This window comes from Bactrocera tryoni, chromosome 2, assembly GCF_016617805.1.
Source record: "Bactrocera tryoni isolate S06 chromosome 2, CSIRO_BtryS06_freeze2, whole genome shotgun sequence".
Lineage (NCBI taxonomy): Eukaryota > Metazoa > Arthropoda > Insecta > Diptera > Tephritidae > Bactrocera > Bactrocera tryoni.
In genome coordinates this window covers 57,255,249-57,267,315 of record NC_052500.1, presented here as the reverse complement: position 1 = coordinate 57,267,315, position 12,067 = coordinate 57,255,249, and the positions used below count along the sequence as shown (strand labels likewise).

The following is a 12,067-nucleotide window of genomic DNA, read 5'->3' as shown; positions in this document are numbered from 1 at the left end:
CTCGCCTATTTAATCACAAATAATTCATTGAAGGTAATTAATCCATTAATGCTAAACATTTGGTCGTTCATTAATTGTTAGAGCTGTTCATTTGGTTGGCCATTTGTGTTTGCCTTTCACGTGCGAATATTACTCATACGCTCCGTGTATGATTCCGTACTCGTAGCTTATGTGTCCGAATTACATCTGTGTTCGTAAACATATTCCATGTTATCGCAGAATATGCACCGTAAAAGCCTTAATGTTCATCTCGAAAAATAATTACGTATTGACTATCTGATTAAATAATTTAACAACACTGTATTATTTTTTCCTGGGCATCGAACCAAACCAATATTTTTCTAGACTTTGAATCATAAGTGAAATATGTAGTTATTTTCTCCGTTTTGTGGAAATATTTGACTTCAAAGTTCGAAATTTAATATATTTTAAACATCTGGCACACTCACAAAACGTAAACGAAAACCTACAAAGTGCTTTGACTAAACACTAAAATAGGATGTACAGGTAGAACTCTAAATTGGAACAAGGAATCGCAGTAGCTAAGGGCATCTGTGGGCTAAAAATGTTGACAAAAGGTCGCAGGTTGAATTTACATATCTCTCAAACACACTAAACTACAACAACCAAATTCGCCTAGGACAAATACAATGAGAACTCCTTCCGGCGGTGTGAAAATGAATGAAATCGTACAATAACCCCGCTCCCACCCCATATAACAGTATAATAAACAGTTATTAAAAGTGTGATAACAAATTGCGACACAGTCATAAAATTTTACTTCCGAGAGGGTTTAATGATAACCAAAGTATAAATTGGACAACGAAAATTAAATTTTATTTAAAATCATATATCTCGCATCCCTAAGACGGATTTCGACAAATTTTGCTAAGTAATATTCTTATGTCATATTGCTAGAATGAGCGAATTCGAACTATACCTACCTACCACACCTACTTTGCATGAATTAAAATTTTAAATTCCATTTGAAACTTCAACTTTCCTGCAGAAAATCAAGAAGCAATTGATATAACGGAACACTCCTATGTACTACTAATATTATTGTACTATTAACTGTGTTAAAGTATGCCACCACATGATCAAAAATTGTTGAAATCCAATTAAAACAGCTAAATACCGGAAATGTGGACTCCAGTATCTATAGTCCACTTTTGACTGAAACTATTGGTCCATGTGTGGAATATGCAATTGAAATTCAGAGAGAATCTTTTCCTTACAATAATATTTCTGTGTATTAAACATGAGTTAAATCTGGTCAATACTTCCCTGAGACCTTATACATTACCTATACATAGATCTTTAGTCATAGCCCTTATGCATACCTACTATAAAGATTTTCGAACTTGTGATTTTATACCGCATATATCGATCAATAAATGAGTTATCTCAAAGAAAATGAGAGAGCGTGTTTTGCTCATAACAGTGTATATTTGTGACTAAAATGGATAAAATGGGGCAAAAACTTGACCTAACCCTTATACATATAATTATAATGAGGATTTTCGAATATCCGGCTGAATTCACTCCATATGACTGGTGATGGTGTATGATGTACCGTATTGAAACATAGGGAACATATTTTTAGTATGTGGTATGTTAACAGTATGTGTTACTGGCAAAACTGCATAAAATCCAATTTCCATATTTTCTGAAGGAATTTGATTCTTGCAAGTTATACTAGTACAAAATGATAGGTTACACCTTACCTCAACCCTACCTGACTTGTTACAAATACAGTAAGTGTTACTCAAGACAGTTTTTGTATGAATAAGAACGGTTAAGATAAATATTTTAAATAGCTCTTATCAACTGAGAAAAGCTCTAAATAGTTGTAGTCCCTATGCGGTTTTGTTTAAAACATTTTTTTTAACATATATTACTTAATTTTTAAAATTCACATTCCAGTAATGAGTCTTATCACTACATAGTACAAAACAATGGGATTTATCAAAATAATGTACTAAGTATTGTACACATTGAAAAGAGCTACAGAAAACTCCGCGATGGTATATGTCTATCTCTTATGGATATCCCATATCCAGTTTTTTTCATTTACTTTTTACGTAAACAACGTCTAATTTTTTTAACCGCCAACGCAAATGGAGTTTATACGAAGCGCATTCAGTTAGCCACCAACAATTGAGAAAGCTATATATGTAAGATATTTCCACATTTTTCCTTTGATTTTGGCTTCTAAACTTTTTTATTTTATATATACATATATATATTTTTTATTTGTTTTTATTTTCTTTTTTATTTTAATATACACGTATGAGTTCATAAAATTCAGTCATTGTTCGTTAGCTTGTTTGCTGTTTGTTAACGAAATATTTTTATTGCTTATTGCGGCTCAATTTCCAGTGACCGAAATCTATAGTTGTTGATATTTCTGTATGCAACATGTTTGGAACTTTATCGTCAAACCTTAGCTGTGTCAATGTTTGTTATGAGAGCCCGCCACAAGCTTATGTTTACGGCGCCTCGAACAGTTATGATAACTAACAATTTTTATACTCGTGCAAAGGTATATTTATACACATTGTGTGAAAGATCAGACCACCATTATATATTTTCCTACTCAATAAGAGCCCTGGATATTATATGTGGCTTTCAACCCGTGTGGACGCACAGACGCATAAGCAAACATCATGTGAGCAAATGTTAGTGTTACATATCCACCTGTTACTTTTATTTCATATACTCTTATTCGCTCTTTTTGTTTTGTTATTTTTGTATGCTCAACGAGCGTGTAACTCATGCAAATTTGATTTCATCTCTCTCAGCAACGCAATTGAACGCGTCTGTGCCTGAGGTTTTTTAGTATAAATATTTTGCTGCTGTTAGCGAAAAAAATGTGCAATAAATTATTAATTGTCTACTTGATTTTATCTATTTTTTAATAGTTCTACATGCAGTTGAAAGACAACGGGCTAACAAAATGCTCCCAAAGTTTCATCAAGTTTGCTCACATACAATCACCAATCATATCGAGTAAAGTCAGCCGGGTGTTCGATAATTCTGATATCAGTTATAAGTATAGCGGCTAGGTCAAGTGCTCTTCCAATTTGATACATTTAAGACCAAAAAATACACCATTGTCAGTAAAATACTGTCTCTCACTTTTATTGAGATAACTAATATATAGACAGATATACATACATATGCGGTATAAAGTCACTCGTAAGTTCGAAAAACTTTATATCGGCTATATGGAAGCTCAGGTAAGTAATGCTCCCATTCAACCTATTTTTGTTACACAGACATACCATTGTCATTAAAGATGAATTCCGCTGAATTTCAATTTCATATCTCACACATTGACCGATATTTTCTTTCAAAAGTCAACTTTAGATACTGGGTATTCAGTACCTAGTGACTAGAACAGTTTTGATTGGATTCGGGCAACTTTTACTCATATGTTGACATAATTTAAAGGCACTTTACGTGCAAAGTTTTATTTTGTAATATTAGTTGCTTCTTAATTTGTACAATTTTCTTTAACTACAGCGCTCCACTTTGCAAAATTACAATTCTACTAATGTGATCAACTTTAAAGGTGAATTTTGTCTATTTCATCTCCTTCAAAGTAATCTTCTCCCGCTGCAATACACTTATGCCAACGAGCATAACAACAGAGCCTTCTTCGATTCAGCTTTTATATCCTCAATTGAGTCAAAATGGTGTCCTCGGAGTGATCTTGTGAATTTGCTGAATAGCCAGAAGTTACACGAAGGTAAATCAGGCTAATGTGGTGGTTGCGACACGATATTAGTTAAAAATGTGGCGAAACGATCACGAATAACCAATGCAGTATGAGATAGTCCATTATCGCACTTCTTTTTTCAATAAATTCAGACATGGTAAAAATCGAAGAATTCATTTTTAGAGCCTCACAAAACGACGCGTATCTCAAATACCATTTAATATTTTGACGTAAAATTTAGCTTAGATGTCACTAACAGAACTACCAACTTTAAGAAACAAAATTTACCGATTCGAAAAATACGCGTAATATAAATTAAAATTGATCACAGTAGTATATCTTAATTAAGTTTTAGTTATGGACCTTTGCAGGTTTTCTTTTAACCTATTTCTCCCCGACGTTTATTTAAATAATAGTAGTAACATAGTTTTTTAATCGTTTTAATGTTAATTCATGTTAAAACAAACCAACATTTTTTTATAAGTTTATTGATTCTATTATGGAAATCAAAAAAGCATTGTTTTGGGTGAAGTATTACATCATTTTTTGCAGCCAAACTAAGGTTTTCCTCCACATTTGTGGAAGGGGTCACGTCTGTCCAGTATTGATATTAGATGATCGAAGCCGTTTGTAAGTTACTGATATTGTCGAGGGCGGCATTACGCCCGCACCAGATGGTCGTGGAACGGCTTGAGCTATTAAAGCTTCTGCAATTTCCACATGGAAGTCAAATGTACTCATAACTTTGGAGTTGTCATATTGTTTGTAATTCTGGTTTGAAGCAGCCATAAGGATATCTACAAGAAATTTTTAACCTCCCGCTTTATTGTTGGCTGATAATGTTAACCGCCTAATTGTTAGTGTTGCTGCTATTCTATCGCCTGTTACTTCAGTCTACATATTAGTTGCATTATATACTTGTACATATGTGTGTTGGCGCGTAGTTTTGCCCGCAGTTTTGCGCCCACAAGCTATAGTAGCATGGGAAAATGAAGCCGTTGGCACTTTCAGTGGTTTTAAGTGTGCGCGGCTGTTGCTCCGCTTCATGGTTTGTGGTTACGGCGCAGCTAGTTTGTCGCAAGCTAAAGTGCAACTATAAAAGTACAAATAGGTGTATAAACGTGTGCGTGAGTATGCATACAGAGGTGCATTTGAATAAATGTATATTTGAGCAACGACATGCAATTGTTTGTGTGGATTTTGTGTTTTAATGAGCTCAAAATTATATCACACTCGTTGGTAATTTATGCGCCATTACAAACATGCTTACGAGGGCTGTTATATAAGTGTTGCCAGGTGCAATCTGATATTTCCATTGGAAAGTTTGACATTTTTTAGCATAACATCACTCAGAACGTTTTGTCACTTAATCGTGAATTGTTTTATTTACAGGGAATTAAAAAATTCATCTCGGCCAAAAAGTGGAATTAACTCGTGAACATTTCCGTGTGATCATTTTTCACAACTTTCGACGTGGATTATCACGACAAGAGTGCATCGATGAACTAAAATCTTTGTATGGCTATGAAGCACCATCCTATAGCACTATGAAAAACAAGAATAACGAATTCAATCGTGGCCGACGCTCGCTCAAAAACGAATTCCGTGAAGGTCGTCCAAAAACAGCCGTTGTGCCCGAAAACATCGATGCCGTCCATGAACTGATAATGCAAGACCGTCATGTAACATACCCTCAGATAGAGACATGCCTATGCATTTCTCCCACCAGCATACATTCGATATTGCATGAACACCTGGCCGTAAAAAAGAGTCAGCGTCTTTCTGGAGGCATACTTTTAGTCTCTTTTAAAAATAAAAATTGAAGTTTCTGAAATTAACGCAATTACTGGTTTATGAAATTAAGAGTTAAAAACTCAAGTAAATCAACAGCTGAAAAGTTAAGCTTAACAAAATTGGAGCGACGTTTCCTAATATTGCTTCCTCCTCTTTGATTCCAGTCTTTACTCCTTTCCACTGGAATAACTTCGGGCACCATGCTGTTTAACAAGTGCAAAAATAAATTGTTTTAATCTATTGCATGGTAGCAGCATTTGGTGGCGTCAAATTAAACTTGTTTGCTCATTTGTGGTTCATTTTTAACTTGCTGTCGTCAATTCATATATTGATTTCTGAAGGCAGCGGAGAGTGGAAGCTAATCGAAACCGCATCTACTTTGCCATACTTTATATCCATTAGCGCTGATCGAAATCAGCTTTAAGCTTGGCACAGCTTTCAGCGTCTACTCTGCAAGCTCCTTAAAATAAGACTTCAAGCGTATGAAGCTTTGGTGTTCTGTTTCAATTAATTTTGGGGCTTTTGGTGGTAACTTGCTTTCTTATACCCCAAATACACTGTAAGTTTTTCTAATATGTATTATTTCTCTTTATATATATTAACTGACATTCAGTAATCAGTATATGCACGTATGTATATTATATATAAATTTGTATGCGCGTAATTGACATATTTAGAGAAGCATGAATTAGTTATATTATATATAGTCTTACATTCAAATTGTTTCAAAATAATAAAAATTAGTAGCGTTTACTACAATTAAACTTTTTCCGCTCTATGCTTTTGGAATTATACACAATATAACATCGCTATCCAAAATATTTACATAAATTGCTTTAGTGAACCTTTTCCTTTAGAGTTATCTCTATTACCAATTCCATTTGCAGCAATTTGCTTTCATTACACGGATACTAATAAAGCAAAACCGAAACTAGACTACCCAGAAAATGGTCCACATTTCATTTAATTTTTTTTTTTTTCATTTTCGTTGGGAACATTTTTGCTTATTGTCCGTTTCTACGCAATTTGAGGAAGACAGTAAACAGAGTGCCTAAGTTTTTCTAATTTGCATCATTGTATAATTTAATTCAATGTTTTGCGTGCAAATGACATCGGGCGTAAATATTGTAGAATAAGTATTGTCAGAAAGGAGAAAGCGAAATTTAGAATAAAGATTCATATTATGGAAAGAAGGACCGCAAGATATTAGTCAATTTTAATACTTGTTCATGAAAGCAAAAATTTAGTATTTATAATACTGAAATGTCCAAACTGAAGGTCCTTTAAAAAAATTTATAAAAACTTTTAGAACTATAATTACATTTTCTGTAGAGTAATTTAGCCTTTGTAGAAATATCTAGTAGGAAATTCTTTTATAAGGCCAGAAGGCCAGTGGTTCTATATGTAATGAGGATATATATTCCGTCTTAAACTCGAATGGTGCCTTTAGGTCTCTCAAGATAAAAGTAAACTAAATAATAATGATGCCCTTAGAGATATTCGATTTTTGAAGTAAAACTTTTTCAAATAAATTCCTTACATATATATTCCATAAGTTTCAATAATTTTCTATATTTTTGGAAGCTCCTAACGTATTTTAAAAATGCATTCACTTACATATGTATGTCGAATCTATGTATATTCGAGTGTTAGTTGAATGTGACATACCGATATTTTTATGGAAGGACAGCTCTAGATTTTATTTTGAAATTATTTCTACTAAATATTAATGAAAAGTTACGTTGGTCTTACGCCTTCATAAAATTGATTTTGCCTTTATTGTTTTATTAAATTCTATTGCGTCTACGTTTGTATTATATTGATATATTATATATCCATATATTGGAGCATGTTCGAGCAGTTGGAACTAATTTTAGTGCCACTTGATTACCAAAAATTTTCAAAATCGGAGTACCCATCCTTGTTTCTACAGTTCCTTGTTTCTATTGTTACTGAAAGATAATTTGTTCGTTTGATTTACACCTCGACCATAAAGTGGTTACGGTGCTGCAAACTTGTCGTAGGACAACAACAACTTTATCTATTAAAGTGCATATTTGTGAACGTATATATGTAACTTCACATGTATACACATGTGTATATTTGTAAATGTTTTTCTTGAGTTTGTGTTTTATTGATCGCAAAATTAGGTATTTCACACCTGCCAACTACTAAACGTATATATGTATGTATGTGTTTTCACAATTGCGGTTATAACTTTTTTTGCACATAAAACTAAAAAATTGCACTGCAACAAGATAAAATTAATTATTTCTAACCAAAATCTGGCGTAAGTCGCAGCTAAAAACTTTGTGGAAGCACAGTTTCAGCCGTTTGCTTTAGATTTAGTTTTAATGCCAGCTATTTGATATGGAAACAATTTGGCAAATAACAGAAGGTTTTAAGACCGGAGCATACTCCTATATGACCCAAAAAGAGAAGTTATGGATAGAACACTTCCCCAGCCTGTAGCTTGGCATTAAAAGTGTAGCATTTGGATATGGTGAATCCGATTTCCCAATCGATGATGATGGAGCGGAGCTTCCTTTGGCTGACCATGAAGAAGTCTGAAAATTACCCGTCTGAAAAACAACAAAGCGACAATCATCTTCTTAGCACAGTATGTTCGGAGAAAGCTTGCCCGACGGGTTCTGCGTCTGGAATTCTGCAAGCGTGCCCTTGGTGGCCATGTAAAAGAATCGAGTTCCGTACATAATGCCATCAAATGTGCTCTTAAAGGAGTAAAGAATTTCACTGATATCCCAAACCGATTTTGTAGCGCTCTTTTTGAAAACCCCGTTAACAGCTAATGAGTCGACGTTACGAGTTTTCGGAAGAAAAGTTTTGTGAAAGATGAAAATTAATGGTACTTCGCATATTGGCAAAGCGAATACCCCAGATGGAACGATGAGCTGTACGATATTAAGAGACAGCGGCTACGGCTAGGAATGGATGAGAACACTCCGGCTCTGGAGTATTCGACGCAGTACCCGCAGGGGGAAGCAGAGAAATAGCAAGACATCCACTCCGTTGGAAAGACCAGGTGGAGAAGGACTTGGCATCGCTTGGAATATCTAATTGGCGCCACAATAATCACGTCAAAAGAGTGACCTGGTATGTGAACTTGATAAAGCTGACTTGCATGAACGAAAATTCTACGATACATCGCATAACTAATTGGTCCTTTAAAGGACGGCGTGGAAGTGTATAAATTAGTAATAAATGTGGCAATACTCGGAAAGTTATTTTAAAATATATATGAACTTAACAACGCAGATGCATATACTGAAGCATGTAAACAATGTAAATCATACGATGATTGGCCTTCACCGCACTATGTGGACCGTAGAATTTCTTTTGCATTTATTTGTTTCTTAGTTGGGTTACTGAACATATCTTTTTTCATCTTGTACAAAACTGCTCATGAGTGCTCCAAATTCATATTTAAAATGTAGGAAGCCTATTATATATTCATTTACAGCGACTCCAGATAGTAGCATAATAAATAATTTGATTAAGTCTGAATTGTTCCATCAGGCCCTAATTTATGAATTTTGAATGATGTGAATTAGAAATAATAAAATAATAATTAGTCTATAATCATTGGGAACATTATTTCGCTTGCACCGACTATCTTACACCGAAAATTTGCTGGCTTCTCTTGGTGTTTTTAGGTGTGTCATTATATACTTATATAGCACTTGCGCCTTTATCCGCGTCATTAATGGTGTTGGAAGTCAAACGTTACGTTTTTCACGTTACCTAGGTACATTGGCTCGTTAAATTCTTACGCCTTTATGCAGTTTCAAATGGTTTATATACGTTGTTTTTCCTCCAGTCTTGCTTCCAAATGCTTGAATTAAAGAGGATGCTTGGAATAAAGAGGAACAATTCCGTAGAGTTCGATGAAACAAAGAACTGCTTGCTGTGGAAGGTGTCTGAGGTTTCACATTTTGGTTGGTTGACTGGTGCTTCGTCTGCTACTACACAGTTCGTTAGGAGCATGGGCGAGGTGAGAATGTTTTACTGCACTGTGCGTCAATGTGTTTGCTGCATTTATTCTTTTCCCACTTTTCACTACGTTGGATTTCCTGTTTTGAAATGTTTTTCTATTTTTTATTGTAGTTTTTGTGTTTTTACAGTTTTTGCTTTGTCGGATTGCAGTTGGAAAGTTTTTTTCATAGCTTTTATTTTGCAATTTTTTCTTAATATTAAACTATGCTTTAAGATAATATTAGTTAACTTTTCAACAACAAATTCCGAAAACCCGTAACTTCTGCTAACAAATTTCATTAAAATTTGCCAATATAAAAGTATTCACTGAGACATCCTTCATACAATTATAAAAATTTTGTATAAAGTTATTTGTCGCTGAATCTTAATTTTTTGAAGTGTTATACTAAAATTAACTATTTTTCACAAACAACCAGTATTACTTAATTTATTCTTTTAAAGTCCGTTATTCAATATAATATTCCGAGTTTGAATAACAATAAAAACTCCATTACCTCTAATTTCAACATTTATAAATTTCAAACCATAACATGATTTTTTTCGTTAGAATAAAAAAGGCTTTATATATCATAATAATTTCCACTTTGTAGTTTTATCCGCCACAATGAGCTTATTAAAATGTGTGGCTTTCTCAGTAAACTGGCTTGCACCCTATTAATTAAAAAATTTCAAAGGAAAGTTAGTCTGCAAGCAGTCAACCACAAAGAGCAATCCAAAATTAAATGAGGAAACAAGAGTATAAAGATTTGCCGAACTGTACGGGAAGAGGGCAATGAGAATGACGCAGCCTTCTTGTCCTGCCATAAAGTTTGGATGTTCTCTCATTTAAGGTACATTTATATGTGTGCTTTTGGGTTTGAGTGTAAGGCGCTCAAATGGAAGCAACTCACAATTTTCCTTCTCGATTGGGATGACACTTAAAGCAGTTAAACAATTATTTTCCTTCCACAATGGGCGGTCACACTTTCAATAACTTTTGCTCATTTAGGAGCTCTTTTGTTTGTTTTGCGCTTAAATGAACTTTGTAATAAGTCCTCAGTACTTCATTTAAGAAATCTTATGAACAACTTCTTCATTAAATAACACATTACAAGAAAAAAGCAAATTCTTTGAGGAAACAATGGCAATTCGAAAGCTTTTAGGCTTAGGTTTGAGCCATAAAATATTTGGAAACGGCGCTGTTTGATTTCACCTAATTCTTTTTTCTTTCGCGGTGGGGTTAGTAAATATCTTTTGGTACTCGCTTTTTTCAATATACGAGTACTAACTGGTCATTGTCTAGTGGCGACACATGCCCGTAAAATGGGGTTGACAGAAGACTGCAGGAGATAATACATAATAATAAGTTAATAAATTCCTGTGTCTTAAGTTGGATTTAATTCATTTTATATATATACATTTATGGCAGCGCTTTATTAGGCCATGATTACCATAGTTTTATTTCTCTGTTAGTTGGTCAGCACTACTGTATTTTGGTATATCCATAAATCGCGAATACGCAGTGCAGGCCATGAATAAGACAATAGGCACATGCCTGATATTTTCCAGTTAACGTATGTATATGTGCGTAAGTTTTTTCAATTTATTTTTAGCAGTAATTTACTTATAGCCCATATGCCTGCTGTCGTTGAAAATGATATTTTGAACTAAAAGAGAAAATTTAACATTTCAGTATAAACAAATTTCATACAAAAGGGAAATACTATTGTAGTTGCAAAATTAAAAAAAAAAACATTTGAATGAAATAAGTTAGTAGTATCTTTTTGTAAGAAGGAATGTTTTCACTATGTAAAATTTCCCGAAAACAAATTATGTGATAATATTAGTGTGAATAGTTGTTAAAATTTTATATTTTTTAATCTGTATATGATGGAGTCCAAAAACGCATAAAATGTTTTTAATTAAGGAATTTATGTTTCGAACATTATTGAGGACGTTCTTCTGCGTCAATGTATATTAATGTTTAGAGAATTTGCACAAATTATTTCCAACATATAACAAATCTTGGCATATCGAAAGGCTCAACCAATACCATTTTGAAGGATGTTTTGAGCCTCAAGCGCGTCAAATGTCGACTGGTACCGAAAACATTGAATTTTTTGGAAAAAAGGCGTCGCGTTGAAGTGTGAAACGATGCTTTCCGACTACCAGGGTGTCATGAAACGCATTATAATTGGCGATGAGACTTGTATCTATGCTTACGACCCCGAAACAACCGATCAAGCGAGCGAATATCGTGCCAAAAGAGAGCCGAGACCAAAAAAATCGCGCCAAAGTCGCTCAAAAATCAAGGTCAAGTTGACTGCTTTCTTCGATTATCGTGGTGTTGTGCATTATGAATTCCTTCCAACCGGTCAAACAGTCAACAAGGAATATTATTTGAACGTTGTGCGTCGTTTGCCGGAATTGTGGAAAGACAATTCTTGGTTTTTACACCAGGATAATGCACCATCCCTCGTAATTCGTGATCATTTCGCCAAAGACTCAACCCATATCGTTCCGCAACCACCGTATTCAACTGATCTGGCGCCGTGC

General features: G+C 34.2%; 1 pseudogene; it reads right to left on the bottom strand.

The window, feature by feature from the left end:
- The window catches only part of LOC120768778, a 173,992-nt pseudogene that overhangs the window by 138,693 nt on the left and 23,232 nt on the right, over positions 1–12,067 (bottom strand).